Below are 22,229 nucleotides of genomic sequence, written 5' to 3'. Positions count from 1 at the left end.
ATCACCCTCTCCAGGGTGAGGCTCAGGAAAAATGGTGAAGTTTCTGTTTATCCCCCTCCTTCAATTCTCTGTCCTCCTCCATCAGATGCAAAATGCTCCCATGCTGCCCCCTGGCTGTGCTGCACCTCCTGCCAGGCCCCCGACCCCCAACCATGTCTCTGGAGTCAGCTCTAAAACTACCCTGCCCTACAGCCTTCTTCCTGACCTGCTGACCTCAGAACCTGCCCCTGAGTGCTCTGTGCAAGGTGGAGACACATTTTACCTGGTTAACACATGACCCAGTGGGCGCTCATGTTGCTGATTATTTTCCAAGCCCTGACATCTGACAAAGAATGCATGAAGCCTTGACCAAGTTCAGTTACTACTTTTCAGTCAGTCAGGGAATACCTTGGGAAAAGAGGGCTATTTCTGGAACCTACCACATTTATCTCCAGCACAGAATGACTTGCCTGCTCTGCTTACATTTTGTATAAAACACCTTAAAATTAATATATACAAGTGGTTTGAATGGATGTATAGAAGGTACAAATAAATCTCAGTGCACAAACGTCAAAACTCAGTGCTCTTAAATGTCAGATGTAGGAGCTCTAAGACATGTTAGAAGTAGCCCTTCTATTTTCTAAAAAACAAATAAATGCGACCCACATGCTACCAGGCTTTCTTGAACCTCCATAAATATCATAATAACTTGATGTTAAAAACCCCACCAACTACAATACCTATAATAACTACAAGATCAAATCAATATTAGGAGGGTAGGGTATAATGTTAAGTTAAAAAGAAAAAAGCAGAATTTAAAATTGTTTACACTAGAAGTAAAGCTACATAAAGGAAAATATCAACAGATGAATAAAAACTTTTAAAAAAGGGGGGAAAGATAATTGTAGGTGGATTGGGTTATGGTGTTAGGAGTAATTTTTTCCATTCCTTTTTTTTTTTAAGTTGTTTTCTTTTGCTTTGACATTACTAGTTGTTTAATAATAAAAGTCAGGAGAAGAAAAAGAAATTGCACAAACTCAGTCACTGGCCAGGATGTTCCCATGTTGCCCATCAGTTCATGTCTGTGGGGACTGTGGTCATACTTCCTCCTTACAGATCTGAAAGGTTAAGGCATTCTGCAGTACGCTGCCAGGTACACTGAAGTATTTCATCAACCCTTTATTCACGCTGATGAAAACAGCTCTCCTTCTTCTGCGGCTGGTGGTCAAGTATCACCATTTTCAAATGGAAATAATGAAAGCCAGAGAACTTGATTAACAAGGCAGGTGTGTACTGCGACAGAACCCCAGTGCCCAGAGATGGATTTCATTCTGAAAATTTAAAAAATGATATCTTGACAAGACATATGGTTAATACATTTTTCCCCCAAAGCAAAACTGGGTTAAAATTTCAGGTCCTATTAAAGCAAAAATGTTGCTGAAAAAAAATGTAGCATGCCCAGGTCAGTTTTGTCAACGTGGTGAAGTCTGATTTGATTCCAGCCCATCCACGCTCTCTGATCTGTGGTCTCCAGGATGTAGCCCCAGCTCCCCACTGTCCCCATACTAGTCTTTTCTCAGCAAGGAATCTGATCATGCCATACTCAGAAGAGCTGAGAGAACTGGTTGAAGTGGTACCCACACAGCATGTGAAGAGACAGCAAAGCCTAAAGTTCAAGAGAACAAGCTCGACCAGGTGCGGTGGCTCAAGCCTATAATCCCAGCACTTTGGGAGACCAAGGTGAGAGGATTGCCTGAGCCCAGGTGTTTGAGAACAACCTGGGCAACTTGGTGAGACCTCATCTGTGCAATAAATCAAAAAATCAGCTGGGTGTGGTACTGCGTGCATGTAGTTCCGGCTACTTGGAAGGCTAAGGTGGAAGGATTGCCTGAGCCCAATAGGTCAACGCCTCGACGATGGAGTGAGACTCCAACTAAAGAGGGAACATCTGAAGATGAAAAGCAACAATTATAGTTGGCAACAAACAGCTAATCTGAATTACTTGCAATGTCTGTCTTGCAAGATACTATCTTCCTGTCTTTGTTCACGCTGTTCCGTTAGCCTGGAATCCCTTCTTACTCTGGGCAAACTACATTCCTTTTTCAAGATTCATTACAAATGCTGTATCTTCCATGAAACCTACCCTGATACCTCTCAGCTGACAATAACTTCCCAGCTTTGGTAGCTGTGCATTGAGGTTTTTGATCAATATCCATTTTCTTTTTCTTTCTTTTTTTTCTGAATTGGAGTCTCACTCTGTTGCCAGGCTGGAGTGCAGTGGCACACTCACAGCCAACCCAGCATTGACCTTTTGGGCTCCAGCAATTAGATCCACCTCAGCCTTCCAAGTAGCCAGAACTATAGGTGCGCACTACCATGCCTGGATAATTTTTTTTTCTTTATTGTAGAGACAAAGTCTTGCCAAGTTGCTGGGGTTGGTCTCGAACCTACAGGCTCAGGCAATCCACTCACCTGGGCCTCTCAAAGTGCTAGGATTACAGGCTGAGCCACAGAGCCTGGCCAATATCCACTTACAGTTAGCGTTTTTTTTTCTGACTCATCTGTCTGCTTAGGATGTGAGTTTCTTGAAGGCAAGAGCCACCCTCCACCCTATACACCCAGCAAAATGCCTTGGACATATTTGTGGTATGAGTTGCCATTTTCCAAATAAATGTTTCCCAGGCCAGGCTCGGTGGCTCTGCCTGTAATCCCTGCACTTTGGGAGGTCGAGGTGAGTGGATTGCCTGAGTCCACAGGTTTGAGACCAGCCCGGGCAACATAGTGAGACCTCTTTTCTACAATAAATCAAAAATTAGCCGGACATGGTAACACGCGCCTGCAGTTCTGGCTACTTGGAAGGCTGAGGTGGAAGGATCACCGGAGCCCAGCAGGTCAACAATGGGGTGGCCGTGAGTGTGCTGCTGAACTCCAGCCTGGGCGACGAAGTGAGACTCCAACTCAAAAAAAAAGCTTCCCAGGATAAGAGCATTAATAGGAGAAATCAGTTCCTGTAGGTAAGTCATTTTCATTGCTGAAAGTTAGATGCTTTTCCACAGGAGACAGAGAAGGAAAATGAGGAGGGTGGAAATGGGTGAGGAAGACTGGCCTACAGCAGAGGGGCTAGCCTAAGACTGCTATGCTATGAAGCACAGAGACAGGTCTCATATTCAAGATGCATCAGTAGAAACATTGATGAATCCAGATATCACGGCTGATTTTGCCAGGCAATATTTGAAATGGTCTCCTAAATCCTGCTTTCCTATATTACTTAGAGGGACACTTAAAACTCAAAAAAGACCCATCTAAAGAACTGACACATGGGATTTTATGTTCCCTAAGGCTTCCATGCTTTGTGTCAGTAAATCATGAATAATTAAATAGCAACAGTTAAAACAGGACCACCCAGACATGCAGGCCCAAGGGCTGAGCTGCAGGAATGGTTGGTATGTCCTCCTTATCTAGTGCAATTTTTATTTTTATTTTTTTTGAGTTGGAGTCTCACTCTGTCACCCAGGCTGGAGTGCAATGGCACGCTCACAGCCACTGCAGCCTCGACATGCTGGGCTCTGGCCATCCTTCTGCCTCAGGCACATGCCTCTGTGCCCAGCTAATTTTTTAGTTTATTGTAGAGATGAAGTCTTGCCAAGTTGCCCAGGTTGGTCTTGAACCCGTGAGCTCAGGCAATCCTCTCACCTTTGCCTCCCAAAGTGCTGAGATTATAGGTGTAAGCCACCATGCCCGGCCATAGAGCAATTTTTAAAACCATCCAGTTTCCAGTTTAAAATGGTGCCTGGTCCATGGCTCCTGATATTGCATCTATCATTTATCTTACTGCCCATTAAAGTGAAATGAAAAAACAGAAGATGATGAAAATTTACAGCACCAAACTTTTTTTTTTTTTTTTTTTGAGACAGAGTCTTACTGTGTTGTTCAGGCTGGAGTGCAGTGGTGTACTCATGGCTACTGTAGGCTCAGGTAATCCTTCCACCTCAGCCTTCCAAGTAGTTGGAACTATAGGCATGTGCCACCACACCTGGCTAAGTTTTTGATTTGTCATAGAGACAAGGCCTTGCCAAGATGCCCAGGCTGGTTTTGAACTCCTGGGCCCAGGCAATCCTTCTTGCCTCTGCCTTCAAAAGGACTGGAATTACAGGCATGGGCCATTGTGCCTGGCTTATAGCACCAAAACTTATATCATAAATTGTCAGAGCTGGGAAAGGTTCTCTACTGCAACCAAAAGTCACCAAGGCTGAAAAATGTGAGCAGTGGTTCACTTCCCACAAAGTCTTTTACTAGATAAAAAATGCATGTTTTGTAACAACCGGAAATCAAGCAGTAATCTCTCATGAGTGGATGCTGCAACCTAGGAGGTATTTGGACGGCTGTTTTCTTTCCTTTTCCTCCATGCTCCCTGTCTTGTTTCTTTTTTTATATGCAGTAGGATACTAGGGTTCTCAGGAAAACAATGAATCAATGTTGGGTAGCTATAGGAAAGGTATGGCATGATGTACTGAATTCTGGGGCATGTGGTCTTCATAAATAAAGTGTGTCTGTGTGTGGTGGGAGAGGAGGTTGTGAAGGAGATGACAGTTGTACACACAAGGGTTAGACATTCTTCACAATAGTCAAGAAGTGGGGGAAGGAAAAAGTCCCATTTCTGTCTAATAAAGGCAATCGAGAGACCAAGGGAATTGGGACTGAGCTGAGCATACACAGCTGCCATTCATTTGCAAATTCAAGAAGAGGTTTTGAAAAGTAATCAAACACAAAATTCAAAACAATACGAGGATGATGAAAAAAAGAAAAGATACTATAGAATAAGGGAAACAACAACCTAATAATTCAGCGAAAGAATGCAAGTCTGAAAATTATGTACTGAAGAAACCAAAAAATAGTTTTTGAAAATTGTTTGGCATCCTTAAGAAAAACTGTAAGAAGGGAGAGAGTCCTTCTAAAGTGAGGGCAGAGACCCATAAGGTGACAACCTGTGAGCCGTAAAGAAGATAAAAGTGTAAGAGATAAAGCAATGGGTTAGATAAAAGATTTCAGGGAAACCAGAAATGCAACAGCAGAATTAATATTCACATAATCAGTAGTATAGAGTAGAAACAATGCTGCAAAGACTAGAATCAATGATGTTGAAGATAAACTTAAAAATGAGAAGAAAAATAAGAGAACAAAATAATTTTTAAAACATGACAAATATAGAAGATATAAAACAGGTCTACTGTGAGAATCACAGAAGATCCTGAAACCAGAAAATTTAACACAGAGCAATAATTCAAGACATGATTAAAGAAAGCTCTGCTGATGGGTGAAGGGAAGACCTGAATTTGCAGATTTTTTTTTTAGATTAGAAAATATAGTTTATATAGAAAGTAAATTAGAAAGTACACTGGAGAGAGAGATGAGAAAGATGAGAGAGAAAGAGAGAGAGAGAGAGAGAAGAAACAAGAGATTCACTTCTCCAAGGTAGGAGAGGGGACCAAAGCTTAGGAAACATGGCAGCTATAGTTCAAAGAGCACGTGGCCAGACCATAGCTTAACAGAGCAAAGGCCTGCAGATTTAAAGTTCCTGTGATCCATGCAAAATGAGTGAAAGACCTTATATCTAGAAAACATCTAATCTGTTCAAGTCCATAGATTTATAAAACCCAAACTAAATAAAACCTACAAACATATCAACAGAGTACTATAAATTGGTCTACCTTTCTGCTATTCTGAAACACTAAGTGCTAGAAGACAACAGCTCAGCATCTACAGATTCCTAAGAAGTACAGGATCTAAAATATTATAGCTAGCTCAATACACACAGATACATACATACACGTGTGTCTCATATATGCAGTTGATGGCAATTCCTAATATAAAAAATATCTCCAAGTCTATATCTTTCCCGAAAAAGTTACTTGAAGATATATTCCAGCTGACTATAAGACCAGAGAGCTAAGAACTCAAGAATGGGGAAGTCATAAAAGAGATGAACATTTATGTATTCTCTTCGAAGATGCCACACTAAGAAAATAATATAGTCCATGAATGAAAATACATAGCATCAATGTATAGCAATAAGCTATGAAAAAAACCTAAATATTTAACATAAAGTAAATATTTCTGTAAGGAAATGTTATACAAGCACTATAAATAATGATTATACAGAGTTTTTAATGGCATGAGAAAATGCTTTCTTTCTTTCTTTTTTTTTTTTAAGTAGGAGTCTCACTCTGTCACCCAGGCTGGAGTGCAGTGGCATGCTCACAGCTACTGCAGCTTCTACTTGCTGGGCTCAGGTGAGCCTTCCACTTCAGCCTTCCAAGTAGCTGGAACCACAGGTGCGCACCACTACGCCTGGCTAATTTTTAAAAAATTTATTGTAGAGATGAGATCTTGCCAAGTTGCCCAGGCTAGTCTTGAATTCCTGGACTCAGGCAATCCTCTCACTTTGGCCTCCCAAAGTGCTGGGATTACAATAGGCATGAGTCACCGTGCCCGACTGGAAAATGCTTTAAATATAATCTTGATGTGAATAGTAGGATATAAGACTTTATGTTGTATATAACAACAATACATAAAGAAAAACGGGAATGAAATGTGCCAAAACTTTAACAGTTGCTATCTTTAGCCAGTATAATTATAGATAATTTTCTCCCTGTGTCTTGATTAAACATTTTTTTCCCTATAAAATAAGAGGTTGTTTTTTTTTTTTTTTGAACCATTGCTATTAACATCATTTTTCAAATTAGGAAAAATAAACACAATTATGAAGACTATGTAGAGATTTTAAGATATAATATTGTCATGAATCATGACTGCAAGATTGGAAGGGACTACTTGTACCAAAGAAATAGCTTTTTTCAAGGTAGAGGAATTAAAAACTTTTTCTTTAAAAGATTCCTTTAATATTACTATTTTGTTTTATTAAAAAAGTGATTTAAGAATACCCCCAAATAAAACCTGTTAATCATATCTTCAACATGGGAATATTGCAGAAAAAGAAACATTTCTGTTGTCAGCAACCACTTTTTGCCTAGTTTCCAAAAGACCACTCAGGTTCACTTTCATGTTCTAATCAATTACTATTATTACAACTTAGGCTAAGCCCTTTAGGGCAGGCTCTTTTTATATCTTATACTCTATTCCCAGCACTTAGCCCAGTGTTTAGGAAATTTCAGATGCTAGAGAAATATTTGGCAAGTGAACAAATGAATGGTAGAAGAAAATACTTTTATTTTATAGGTAATATATTTTGGTAAAAAGATTATTTGCATTCATCTAATTTTTACAGCATCTCCATGCTGAAAACTCCAAGGATGTTTTGCTTCAAGAATTCTCATCACTCATTATAGATTGCCTGCTCCACGGAAATCCAGCCAGAGCCAAAAGCTGGTGCCATATTTTTATTTCTCTTTTTCCATTTCAAAAGAAAAAGCTGTAGTTAATTCTAATTTTCCTGTGGGCAGAGAGAAGGGGAACTTTTTATGTGTGTGAAAGAATGGCACCCCCTCCCAGCCATCTGAGGACAGTTCCTCCCAGGAACACCTGTTTGCTCCAATTGAAGCCCGTCCAAATTGAGTCCTGGGGATCGGACTGTGCTCTTCAAATGTCCCACCATTTTACAATATTTATTCCCCACCTGTCTGATAGTCATGATAACTTGGGAATGCTCCAGCCAGGGAAAGCTGTTTCTTGGTCCTGACATGGTAGAACTAACAGCAGCTAATGTTCACCCAGAATTTGGTCTGGATCCAGTCGCCCCAGAGTTCAAAAATGCCTCTTCTTTTCACAGTCAACCAGGCTTAGCAAATGTTTTTATGGAGAGGGAGATAAATACATTTTCATCTTCATACCAATATGTTGAAAAACCAAGTTATATATCTCGCTTTTGGTTTCTTAAATCTGAACTTTGAGTTTTTCACTCATTTAATATTTAGTATTCCAGTATTAAATAGCTGCCCGGTACTAAACCTGAGGATTGATAAATTAATTTCTCCAACAAGAAAACTGTTAAAATCCAGGAGGTAAAATGGAATAAAAAAAAGTCTTAAACACACAATTTAACATGTAATTCAGGGAAGAAAAAAGAGATGCCCACATCAAACTCCAGTTATAATGGTGAAATAATGTTTTATTTAAAAAAAATTCTAGCCATAAGAAAACTGTACATTTGAAAAGCTTACATAAAGCCTTATAAAATAAGAGGCCTTTTATCTCTTCCAGATCCATGAGCTTGAAAATACTTTATCTATGCAATTTCAAGGCACATAAAAACCCCAGTGAATAAATAAAATGTTCTTTTTTTCTTTATACAGAAGCTTTAAAAATTATCCATATAAATAGCTTGGCCTTGAACAAACAGATTAAAAGACCTAAAAGGCAATGGCTTCGGATCATGTATACAGAATAGAAAATGAATGCTTTTCTTTATTGGCTGGGCAAATTTTCTAATAACTAAATTTTTATAAACCTATTTGATGAGAAATATTTAATTGAAACACATGAAAAAATTCAATATTTTTAAGTGATACACAGCAAATAAATAATATACCACAATAAAATAATTCACCTACCTTGCCAATGTTCTTTGCATCTATTCACAGACCATATGTATAGTACGTATAGTCAGCATGCAGTATTATTTCAAAGGCCAGTTTTCAAAATGAACTTTTTAATAAATATGTAATTTTAATAAATATGTAATTTTTAAATATGTAAAACTTTATGAGTAAGGAATTTAGTCAAGTGTGTGAAAATCAGCAATATTTTTCTAAAACTGGGGCACAACATGTGAAGAGGTTTTTCATAACTGTTTATAATTAGATCTATTTAGATGATTTCAAGTCTTTCTTATTTGTTTGAAAAAAATCTTAAACTTCACCACAATTAAAAAAATTTAAAAAGCTAAATTTAAGACAAAGGTAAAAGTGAAGCTTTGGCGTTTATTAACTTTATGAGCAGATGAGGTTACAAGTTATTTGTTGATTTTCTATGTATCCTCAACACAGTTGTGGCCAAAAAGATCTTTCTAACATCCCTTCATCCCTCTCACCCCCACAGGATTCAAATCTGGGAGTGGAGTTTTGGTTTATTGTCTCCAATGCTTAACATAGTCCCTTTTACACAGTAAATATTAAACATTTGGTGTTGAAGAAGATGCTGATGCTGTTAACTACTAGAATGCAGCTAAGAACATGATTTCTATGACCAAAACCAGGGTACAGGTCCAAGTTTTGCTCCATCTTGGAATGAACTAGGGAAAGACAACTTCTATAGATCTCAATTATCAATAACAAAAGGATAATAACACCAATTCACAGAGTTCTTATGAAGAATACCTTAAATGCAATAACGTAATGTGAATGTGACTTATCAATCATAAGGTCCTATGTAAATTATTGATGTTATAATTGTCTTTAAGAACTTACTTTTTGAAAAATGATCTGATTTTCCAAGGAAGGTATCCCTGCATTTCCAGTTCCTTACCGAGCTTTGTAGAAAAATTTAAAATAAGTGTTTCTTGTAGGTCAATACATGTCAAATGAACTAGTAATTTAGTGGTATTTAGCTAAGAAATTGGACAAAGTTCTAAAACAGTGTCTCACTTCCAACTTGTTTTGGAGTTGGTTGCCAGATTCTTTTGAAAATTTTATGGAAATTTAATGGAAAGTTCTCAGAGAGATGCACACACACACATACACACAGAACTTTTCAGAAAACTTCAGTGGCTCAAGACATCATGATGCCTACAGCAGGAATCGCTATCCTATGGCTTGAGACAGAGAAAGTGTTTTCATGCAAACACTTGAGAACTGATTCAGATATCTTCAACTGATAAAGTGAAATCGGAAATAAAAAAGTTGACAGTATTATTTCTCTTATCATAAAATCATTAAGCCATCAGAAGACAGGCAGTGGAATAGCTTTCTCCTAGGTAAGCTACAATTATGCAGGAAACCAGGGTGTTGTTCTTTCATAATTCCATGCTGCTTCAATCTTCTTTTAAAATTTTGGTCAACTTTACCATTCTGGCATTCTCCCCATTGATTTTCATACTTTGGTTCCAAAGTTTTTCACATAACTTTGTAAAAGAAGTAATTAGCATTTTAGAAAGAATATTGAGGCTAAAGAAAAATGGTTATGCTTTCTATCGTCAGCTTCTACCTTGTCAAAAACCATTAGAGGCTATTTTAAATAGAAAATGAAAACAACCGCAATTAATAGTAGGTGGTCAAATGTCACATTTTAAGAAGTATTTTAATTACACTTGAGTATTGAATGCACTTCTTAACAGTGTTTGCTTTTTGCCATAAAAGAAAAGAATTCTCTCTTAATACCTAGATGACAAATTCTCAAGATATACACAGTTGTTTCTTATTATGGCTTCCCTGGAAAACATTTCTGGGAAAGCACAATTCCCAGCCACTTACTTTGTTTACAACAGACAAAACTGCTTGTGTGGTATAAATAGGAGTCTGTCCTTAAATGCTGCAGAAAAGTAAAATGCAACCATGAAAAGGAGTCATTTCCTGCCCTAAAGGTGGCTTAAAAAAATTCTTAGCTACTTTAGGAACAGCACCAAAGCATAAATAATAATTATCAATAGCCGCATAATAAAAGACTAATTTTATAGAAAAGACCATAACCAAAAACAAGCTAAGTATTTCAGAGACGCCCTCAGAATTGTCAGCATTACAAGGTTTTCTTACCCTGCAAGATTATGAAACCCTCTTTTGTCCTTCTGCGTTTGTGATGTATATCTATAACTCGTCCTTGTTTGTGCAGATAAGCCTTGCCTTGTCTCCCTAACTGCACTTTCAAAAGCAGATTCACAGTTGTTTGACTTTTGATCTGGGTAGCAGCTAGCTCGACCACCTGCACTGTGCATGAGCTGTTACTGAGCTTGCTTTGTCCCATCTCATAACACAGCCAGCCTTTTAAAATTGTGTGAATACACTAATTTACAATGTGAGTGTTCAAACAAAAAAATATGGTGGTGGTAGCGGTGGTGGCGGCAGTGGCGGTGGTGGCAGCAGAAGAAGGGGGGGATTTGTAGAGGGAGAAGCCCTAACCCTCCATTTATAAAGTTCAGATATTGTTCACTGCCTCTGGCATTTAATGAAACAGATGGCCAAAGCCCTCCCTCAACTTACAATGGAGCAGACAGTGGTGTAATGGTATGGAGGCCTGGAATTGTAAAATGTTGTTTCGTGATGGTATATGTTAATAAATTGTCAGTTATGAGGGGGCTGAGGGCTCCATTACTTGTTTATAAGGAAGGCCTAGGGCTCCTTGCTTCGAGTAGAGGCTCAAGGCTGTGTTCAAAGAAGGCATTGATGGTGAAGGTAAAGTGCACCTTCATATTCTACGTGGCATTAAAGAATGGCATGTATCCAGGGGAAAAAAGGAAGATCATAAAAGGAAAGTAATTCAAGAATTAGGTCAAACTGTAGCTCACAACTGAGAAAAAGATAAGATGCTTTTTAAATTTTGATTAAATAATGGACAAAAATATTCCTTTATTGTGAAGTTACGTGTTTTATCTTTGAATGAATGTGTATACATGTAGCCAAAGTGCAAGACATAAAAACCTGTAAGGTTTCAACTAAATTATACCCATATGAACCTAGATGGCAACTTTGAAACTATTTTTAGGTATTCTTCCAAGATTTTTCATTGATGAGGCCTGGATTAGGGTAGCGTGGCCCTGAGCTAAACGCGAGGAGGCTCCTGACCACAAGCAGCTTACAATAAAGGGAAGAGAGGCCTGACTTCAGGATGATGAAGAGCACTTGTCCTCTAGAAACTCCTCATTCTTACGGGGGCAGAAATATGCTGTGTGTGCTATCACCAGCCCCCCAAAACCACTTTATTAATTACTTATCAAGGGACCACCTATGTGGCAAGAAAGCTATGCTTAACCTCAACCAAGCTTATTTTCATTTTATAAAACACTGTGGATCCTCTGACTGTGTTTCCTGCTTTGCTTTCAGGTAGGAAACTTTAAACCTGTCTAGGAATCTGTGCAGGAGTTGGTTGAAAGTCATACTTCGGGGCTACCAAAGTGGTCCCCTGCCTTTGTTTTTAATCTTTTTTACTTATATTTCCTCCCCTATTTGTTTCACCTGGTCGCAGAACACTGCAGGGAGTTGTAAAATCGTTTTTGGAATGAGGTAGGGGACAAAAAAGGTCTGGAAGAAAATTAAGACACAGTTGCTAATAATTACAATGCATGTAATACAAAGTAGATGACATTGGTGCCTCATGATAACCACAAACTACTGTGAAGGATCAGAGCAAAGATATCATTCCTGGCTGGGAGACTGCTAAAGACTTGAGGAAGAGAGGTGTTTCACCTGAGATTGAGAGTATAGATAAAAGTCCATCTGGAATATTACAAAGGTAACATCAACTGATTCAGTATCTATTCCCTTTTCAGGAAAAAGCTCTCCAAGTCTTTTGGAACTATTTCTCCCCTATTCTCAGTCTATTTGTCCATCCCCTGTACAAGGTCCCATATCCAGAACACCAGATCATAGATCAATGGAGTTTTTACCTAACCAGAGTCAATCAGAATTAAAAACAAAAAAAAATCCATGCTATGACTTTTGTTGGAAGTACTGGGAAGAAAAAATGGCAACATTCAATGGGTGTCACTGAGAAGCTGGCAAAAGCTTTGTCTCCACATGGGGAAACCCTGACAAAGGACAGGACTCACCCATGAAATCTGAGGTGAGAGATTGAAAAAGCAAAACCCAGTCTTGAAGACATTGTTTGAACCTTAAACTCCATTGTGCTTCAAGTTGCTTCTATTCTAGGACTACTTAGTTACATGAGGTAATATATTTCCTTGTTTTGTTTTGCTTTGTTTATAGCCAGTTTGATCTGGATTTCTGTCACTTGCATCTGGAAGATTTTGACTAATACAGGTGGCAAAATGAGAGCATTCCAGGAAGAAATAACAGACAAATCAAAAGTATAGAATTAGTGAAGAATTAAGCTAGTTTTGGTCAGAGGGGAAATTTGAGTAGGGACATAGTGTCTACCCAAAAGGAATAGCAGTAAACAAGGCTAGAATGTTCATTAAAAACTTTGGAGATTAGACTAAGGAAAACATACTTATGTTAGCAGGCAATGGGGAACCATGGGAGGTTCCTAAGCACAGAAGAGACAGCACTAGTTTTGCACTTTGAGTGATAAGTTGGTCAATAATAATTAAAAAGACAAAAGAAGAGAAGAGACACAGGGACCAACCAGGAGCCCCTTTCCCTAAACAATCCAAATGAGAGGGAAAAAAGCCTGTAGGACTACTTTGCTCCAAGTACTCTGGGGTAGTTCAAGCAGTGTTGCGGAGTGAGGGTCCCAGAGAGGAGAATGGGCACCATTACAGAATCAGTAACATAATTTTTATTTACTTCAATAGTTTCAGGGTAAAAGTGATTTTTGGTTACATGGATGCACTGTATAGTGACGAAGAGGTGTGGACTTTAAATGTACCCATCACACCCGTTAGTGCACATTGTACCCGATAGGTGATTTTTCATCTCTCCCTCCTAATTTTTAATTTTTAAAAAATTCCTAAAAAATGGAAAGAGAAAACTTAAAAACAACTTAAAATTCATCAACCTACAATAACCATTAACATTGTGACTTTAGTCTTTGCTCTCAGGTCTCATTTTTTAAAATAAGGCAGTGATGATAACGATAGTAACCAACATTTCAACATCTATTGAGAGCTTATTATGTGCCAGGCGCTGTTGTGTGTGCTTTACGTGTATGACTCATTTAACTCATTTAACCCTTATAAGAATTTATGCAGTAGGGACTATTGTCATACCTACTTTGCAGATGAGGAAACTGAGGTACACAGAGGTAAGATTGTTGCCAAAGATTAGTAGATAAAAAGTGGCAGAGCCAGTGGGGCTCCAGAGCCTGACTCCTATCAACTAGGGCATATGCACACACAGAAATTTCATTTGAAGAATTTAACAGAACTGAGACTGTTTTCTCCAATGAGGACAAGGTTCCAGATGACACAGTTAGATAAAAAAATAAAATTTTCTAACAGTGATACCTGTCAAACCCTGGAGGTTCGGGAGATTAATAGACTATTCTGTTGTACAGTGTTGTTTTTTGTTGTCTGGTTAATAACATTACAGTCTATGCATAAAAATAAAACAATTCTAAAGGACTCCTTAAGAACACACTCACTTGGGACTCCTAGGGCACACAGTAACCGCAGGCGGGTGCCTTCAGCCCATTCTATATAGTAGGATCTGGTAGGGTTTGTTCATTGCTTCAGGAACAATTGTCTAACATCCAGAATGGCTGTCTGACCATCTGTGCGGATACTGATATGGGTAAGAAGGGTAGCCATCCAGGATGTGGGGAGAAATAGGCCCTGGGGCTGACGACTTACGTGAAGCCTGATGACACTTAACAACAGTTCCTTTATTTCTAAAATGGGAGTAACGGTATCTGTCTTACAGAGTTATCATGAAGACGAAATAAGATAATGTAGATCAGGTATCTAGGACTGTGCCTGCTACCCAGGAGGTATCAGTGAGTGCATACGTAGCAGTTTTTGTGTTATTAAAAGAATAGTATAGCGGGGATTCTCGATTTCCTGACCAGTAAAATGTGAAGGGGGTATAAGAAGGTGGGAAGACTGACATATGATTGCTAATGTTTAATAATTCCAAGAATCTGTTTTTCTATTTACTTTTAGAAATGTGCTAGTTTAAGGAAATTGTTTACTACTACAATTACTTCACAGAAGAAGTGGAATTATAACAGCATATAACAATAAATATTAGCATAACACACTGTTTTTCCTCTTCTCATCTCACTGCTAGTTAGTGAAAACTGGCTGCTCTGATCTGTACACTGGCCTTTGAGAACTGTGTAGCATGTTCAAAAGAGCAAGCAAAGTTCATATCCTAATTTTGTTTCTTCCTACATATGTAACTCTGGATAGTCTACTTAATTTCATTAAGCAGTTAGCCTCATCTGTAAAATGGACATAATGGTGCTTTCTCCACAAGGCTGTTAAGAATTAATTCAGGTAATATGTGTAATGCGTAGTCTGGGGTCGCATACAGCCTAGAGTTATCACTGATAGATAACTTTATATGCTGCATTCAAGTGTCTGGCAGGAGACTAAAACGCTGTTTAAAGGCACAAGTGTTTTATTAAAGAGAAATAGGTATAAGGAAATCTAAAGCTGTTCTTTAATTTGGGAAAAACATCACCCATGTTGGCCTTGAAGAGGTCATAGGATGAAGGCAATGAGTGCAGTGTATAGAAATAAATTTACTCATACAAAAAGAACCAAGCTTTAAAAAGAATTTTTCTTTGTAGCATTATTCTAGCTCAGATTCTAAATTTGTCAAGTCCAAAGAATCTACAGCAAATTCAATCATTTTATCCTGAAAGAATAAGCACTCGATTAAAAGCTGAACAGCTTAAACACTGAGATTTTTGCTACACTAATTTCAGGTCAGGGCCCATGTTTATCACTAGTAACTAAAACATGCCAAGAAGGAAGAATGAGATAAATGGGGGTGGGGGGTGGGGGATGAGGAAAGAGAGAGAGAGAGATTAATGCAAGATACTACAAGAGAAGATACCCTTTTCATGCATAAAACTGAAAGCAAATTTTCAAGGACTTTTTTTCTCACAAATCTTGAAAACTCTCTACTGTTGCATTTTCAGACACTGTAATAAGAACAATTAAAATACAACTAAATGTTTCCTTGGCAGAATGAGAGGAAGAAAGGATGATTTTTTAAAAAGAAGCTTAAACATCTAGCCACGGCATGTTTAAGAAAAACCTATTTCCTTTTTAAAAAATTATATCTCAATAGTTTACAGATCTTGCATTGACATTCTTGGTATCCTTACTCTTAGGAATCATTCTGACGGGACATTCAAGTTTTCCAAATGTTTTACCTGTCATTCTACCAAAGCAACAAGACTATGTTTAAAATGTAAAAATATGCACTTACTACTGTCTGCTTTGTTTATATTATATTATAGATCAGTTACAAAAGACCTTTCAGTAGTTCCATGCATAAAGAAATTTACCATACTCGTGGCTAGAAGGATAAATAAAATTCACTTTTTGAAGAAAACATTCTGTCTCTCTCTCTCTCTCTCTCTCTCTCTCTCTGTAAATAGTTAGAGCATATAAGTAGTGTGAGGGAGAGAGGAAATTATGTTCCACTGGGATTATCAAACAGAAAAGGTGTCTTAAAAAAAATTATATTGGCCTCTTGCTAGTCCATGAGCCAATGTAAAGTTGCAACATATCCTTCCATTTCTTGGGCTCAGTTACCACATGAATGGCCATTCGTTTCATGACCATTTTCATGATTATCTGAATTCCACTTTCTTTAAACTCTATCTACAGAATCAGGAAATGAACAGTTTGTGCCTAGGTAGCTCTCCATCTTAGGACAGAAGAAAAATTACTTTCCAGAAAGTCAGCTATAGCTGCATTCTGATGTCAAATTTTACTATTATAATTTTGAATGAACCAATTTTCTCCTTTGTTTTCTTTCTTTTGTTAATACAGCGTAGTTACATGAAGAATAATTTCTTTTTGGTTGAATCAGTTGCTATCTCACTAAAGTATATACTGTATGTCACAATATATTCTGTATACCTTAGTTCTTTTCAAAACTTTAATTCCATAAATCATTTTCTATTTCCCTAATTTTTTCAAATACATTAGTTTTATAGCTATTTAACTAAAATGTTTTATTTTTATTCTTTTCTGGTGCTTTTTTTTTTTGAGTCATAGTCTCACTCTGTCACTCAGGCTGAAGTGCAGTGGCATGCTCACAGCCACTGCAGCCATGACTTGCTGGGCTCAGGCGATCCTTTCATCTCAGCCTTCCAAGTAGCGGAACCACATCTGGCTAATTTTTTATTTATTGTAGAGATGAGGTCTTGCCAAGTTGCCCAGGCTGGTTTTGAACCCCTGGGCTCAGGCAATCCTCTCACTTAGGCCTCCCAAAGTGCTGGGATTGCAGGCATGAGCCACCACACCTGGTGTGTTCTGGTGCTCTTTTTAATGACCAGCAAGGATTAATTGGAGTTGGAGAATCTTCAATAGCTTCCTTGAGAATTAGATAATTTTGTGAATTTCCATTTTAATGCACACATTCTCTATATCACTGAAGTGTTCCAAAGGTAAGGATAAAATTGGTATCATTTCAGGATCCCCATGCTTGGTATATAGGCATTAAATATTTACTAATTAAATGAATAAACAGAAGAAAGAAAAGAAAGAAGGGAGGAAAGAGGGAAGAAAGCAAATAGATTTTTGCCCCATTTAAAGTTAACAGAGAATTAAAAAACATGAGTGGTATCTGATTATTTTGTGGCTACTGGATTTTATAAACTTAATTTTTATTGTTTACTCATTTTCACTTCCTCATCGGCTTTTGGTCAGTTTTACAGATAATCAAGGGGACATATGCACAGATTTTGGCACTGATGGAACACTGGCTTTACTGTGTCTTCACTACAGACTAATTATTGTAAGTAAATTGAGGGGCCATATCAAACCATTTCTGTTCACTTTATAAATTTAAAAACAATCTAGGTCTGAAAAGTTCAAAACAAAAAACAAACAAAAAAACCCCTGCAGCAATCTTTCTTTTAAATAAAATAATTCCATTGTTTGGAATATCATAGGATATGTAACTATTCTCAGTCACACATAATTTATCATATGAAAATCATTAAGTGTATATGTTGTATGCAGATAAACAGCCATACTGCAAAGAGGACAATCATTTATTTATACATTTGTGAACGTGGCAGATGAGCACAATTCAATATTATAATATTTCTTAAATCAGAAGCACTTGTTGACACACGACATAGCTATGAAGTTTTGGTAAGCACAAAAGTAAAAGAACATGGTTTCTCTCTCTGAAATAAAACCTCACTAGTGCTAGAAGCAAATGCCACGTGAATGGGAGAGATGTAACGGAAGAAGCAAAATCATAATATTTAATAAAAGATGTTGGTGCCTAAACCTTGGTTCCATTTCTCTAGAGACTGTTTTTCTTGGGAATAAGTAAGATAATAAAGAAAAGAGGTTGGTAAAATGTTTATGCCTTTTCCTAAGTCCAAAAAAATTATGTATCATATGGGATAGTAATTAGAAACTAGAACAAAACCACACCTGCATTTGGTCCCCCAAGACCCAGAGAGGCTACAGCATTGATTAAAAATATCTGGATATCTTGACTGATACCAAGATCCCAGTTGTGCCTTGTAAAAACATTGTCATACATATGAATAGGTGGACTTAAGATTTCTTTGGTTCAGACATAGCAAGGTGATGTCCATCTGGGGATTTTTATTTCAGTTCATATTCTAGACACATCCCAAAAGGAGATGATTGACTCAGTGTGCCTATAAAGAGAACCCCAAGTAGACTTCACCAGAGTAATTTTCATCTGTAGGCTTCTGAAACGACCATGTTAGTATCATTTCCCTACAGAAAGCCCAGTCAAAGGTTGCAGAAGTTGTTTGTGTTTCACCCTCTCTAAATGACTTGCAAATTTATTCAAACACAATGTGAGGAGATGCTTTATTTGTTAAAATAACTGTCTGCAGTGTCCTGCACTAAAGGGTGAGGTACATCAAGCAGAAACATGGACAGAAATACATTGGTTTCGAAACCCATAAATCCTTATTTGAATCTGCCAACCTGAAAGCCACATAAAGCCCGGATAAACTATTTTTCCTAAATGCTACATCTGATTAAGTCATACCATTAAATGACAGCTGAACTTTAACATTAATATGATATTATTTAAATAACCACATGATTTTTTTTACACTAAAAATGATGAATGATTTCTGGACAGCTCAATTGACATAAAGCAGGAGGACCCTTCAATGAGATTTGACAAAATGGAGACATATGTAGAATATTTGTTACAGCTCACATCGCAGGAGCCCTCCCTGGGAAGCAATAGAGGTTTTCCCCACTCTTTTCTTTCTTTTTTATTGTCTATAGGCACTGAAGCATTCCTTTCAATTGCCAGTTCCCTTCTCTGTGAATTTTGAGTTTTTCTTAAGTCATTTACATATTATATTTAATCAGAGAATTTGGTGGTTTATGGTTCTGAGTTGGGACTGTGTGTTCAGGAATAAAGGGTCATGCAGTGTTATGTCAGCGTTGGCTGGAAGTGTCCCAGGAACTTTAGGCTCGTTACTGATCTGGCTAATGGAAAAATCGCATTGGCCTTGAAGACTAAACAACGATACATTTGATTGGTTCTTATGTAATAAATCTCTAACACAGCAAACACACTTTCAGCAAATTATCATATATGGATACATGATCAGAGAAGACTTTAATTTTTAAATGCTTGTCTCTATAGTATCAACTATAAAGAAGATTTTCTTCTTTAAAATTCTAATGAAGTTATTCCAGAGGCCGTTCCCAAAATTCCTTGTTCACTTTTCTTCCCACAGTTCCATATTGACAGTCAGGCTAGATTATATTCTTATTTGGTAGATTCTGAATGGAAAATCATTCTGTGCTGAATATACTTATAAGAAGACTACCTACTCTCATTCATTGATTTTTGTCATATTCTTCAGCATATTTTCCATCAAAGTTTCATTGCACATATAAAACATAAACATGTTTGCTAGCACATATGACTTCAGATTATTCAGATAATCTTTATATTTTATAAATCATTTCTAAGTGTATACATAAAATGGAAATGTTTCCCCAAACAGCAACCCTTAAAGAAATGACAGCAAAGCAATAGAGAGCAACACTAATACCAAGTGTGCTCCTGCTAATGGCAGCCTTATATTCCTTCTATAAGAATAAGGCTATCAAAATAGAAAATAAAATCAGTCTGCTCCTGCCATGGGGACTTCCTCAGGCTATGAAAAAAATACTTCATGTTTAACCCTAATTTTTTCCATAGCTTGAGGTAATCCCCCTAGCTCAAGCCTTCCCTCCAATCTGTGTTACTATGTGTCCCTGGCCAAATAAGAGTTAATACCAGTGCTCTGCTATTTCAGAAGGTTCTTGACATTAAGACCATTTACTAAGAACTGAAGCTCAAACGCCTGTAAAATGCCCCATTGCAATTTTACAAAAACCCAGTTTTTTAAAAAAGAGAGAGAAAGAGGAAGGTATGTCCCTACCTTGCTCTTACCTTCGCAACATCCCCGTCAGAATCCTGGAGCTTTTCCCCAAGTTAGCATCTGTTTCCCGAAGCTACAAGGAGAACAGCAGTGTTAAAACACAACAAAATTTAATGCGATTAGATTATTTCTAAAGTGCATGGCAAGCAACTATCTATTTCATGAAAGAAAATCCAAACAATAAAAATGCTTAGATGCACAAAATAAATACATTTCTGACATCTATAGACAAACTCCAAAAATTCTTAGATTCAGAAAATGATATGTGAAAGGTAATCCCAGGAGCTTTAATCTGGATACCTGAACTAAATAAAAAATCAATTGTTGGTCAGAAGCAGTGGCTCATACCCGTAACTCCAGCACTTTAGGAGGCTGAGGTGGGAGGATTGTTTGAGCCCAGGAGTTTCAGACCAGCCTAGGCAACATAGTAAGACCTCATCTCTCCAAAAATGAAAAAATTAGCTGTGTGTGGTGGCGCACGTCTGTAGTCCCAGCTACTTAGGAGGGTGAGGCAGGAGGACTGCTTGAGCCCAAGAGGTCAAGGCATGAGTCGTGATTATGCCACTTCATTCCAGTCTAGGCAAATGTGAGGTCATGACTCAAAAAAAAAGCAAATGCCTTATGGGCTGACAAAGTTTAAAATATATTTGGTAATTTATCTCCAATTTATAAATGCACAAAGTTCTAAAAACATAAACAAAAATGAAATGAATTGAGGAAGGATGAGACATCAATATTTTTGCAGCTTTCACTCTGAAAGATTGATACATACCAAAATCTCCCTCAATGACCTTCTCAGCTATAGAGCTGAATAAAATATCCATCTGGAACATTCCAGAATGGGGATACAGAGTCAGCCTTTCTCTCTCTCTCTTTTTTTTTAAAATTTATTTATTATAGAGATGAAGTCTTGCCAAGTTTTCCAGGTGGGTCTTGAACCCACGGGCTCAGGCAATCCACTCATCTCGGCCTCCCAAAGCGCTGGAATGACAGGCTGAGCCACCGAGCCCGGCAGCCCTTTTCTCTATTTCACTCTTTCTTATCCACAGACTTTACACCCCTCTTTCACCTGAGTCATTTTTATGTATACTTACCGATCTACGTAATTGTTATTGCTTATGTATGTCCCAATGATCTTTATTTTATGTCTCCAATGACTGAAAATGTGAAAAACTGTATCACTTGTACTTACTCTTTCACGTGCTCGCTGTATCTTTTCTCTGTCATGACTAAGGTTTTCCAACATTTCCTGACCAATTTGTTCTATGGAAAAGAAAATGTGAGTAAGGAAAGAAGACTTGGAGTGCATGTGAGAATAACTTTCAGAGTACCAAAATGACATGAAATTTTAAAGTAGTATACATTATACATCAGATATGTGTTTCAATTCATATATTTGACAAATATAATCAGTAGTTGACAAATTTACCTGCCTAAATCTTAGCTATGATTAGAAATTTGACCTATAGAACCAATATGACAATAATGACTTAGAAGTGATGTCTTGCCCAGGCCCCTCCAGCAAAATATCAGCAAAGAAGGAGATCCTGGATCCACTGGTCTATTATTGGGTTGAAGTATAAGTTCATAGCATTTTTCGCTTGCCCATGGAATACAAATGTCACATGAGGGCTGACCGGTCACAGTACATCATGTTTGCCAGTTCTTGGGTTGATTAACATGGATCATTGGGAATTAAAGTTTAAACAATCTTCATCAAAAGCTGGATGGTCTTCCTAAATGTGGAGAATCACTCAGGTCAAAGTGGTCCTCTTTGAAACAAAAAAATCTATTTTTTTGCTGTGCTTTACCCAATGGCATTCTCCCCTTACACGGCACAAACGTCTCAAGCCACCTCTGCTGCCTTTACTCCTCTGTTAAACTCAAACTGATGAATACGTTGGAAGTGTTAATTTTTTTCCACTTAATATTCCACCTTTTTTAAGAACACATATTGTACAAACTTTCCTCAAATATGCAAAATGTAAGACCTATTCACAAACACAACACTGTCACTCCAAATGACAAATTATAAACAAATCCTGAACACTGCAGTGCTG

The 22,229-nt window shown here is 37.6% G+C and overlaps 1 long non-coding RNA gene across 1 annotated transcript in view; it reads right to left on the bottom strand.

The window, feature by feature from the left end:
- LOC103256091 overlaps positions 1–21,433 on the bottom strand; it is a 158,968-nt gene extending 137,535 nt beyond the window's left edge. Inside the window, exons 1-2 of the long non-coding RNA XR_002481727.1 lie at positions 21,362–21,433; positions 20,181–20,242 (exon numbers count right to left, since the gene is read on the bottom strand). This is a non-coding gene — a long non-coding RNA (uncharacterized LOC103256091). The remainder of the gene's footprint in view (positions 1–20,180; positions 20,243–21,361) is intronic.
- Positions 21,434–22,229: the final 796 nt, after the last annotated feature.

Source organism: Carlito syrichta, unplaced genomic scaffold (assembly GCF_000164805.1).
Source record: "Carlito syrichta isolate Samal-C Ts95f unplaced genomic scaffold, Tarsius_syrichta-2.0.1 Scaffold288918, whole genome shotgun sequence".
Taxonomy (NCBI): Eukaryota; Metazoa; Chordata; class Mammalia; order Primates; family Tarsiidae; genus Carlito; species Carlito syrichta.
The sequence above is the reverse complement of the archived record's forward strand: the minus strand, read 5'-3'. Positions and strand labels throughout refer to the sequence as shown.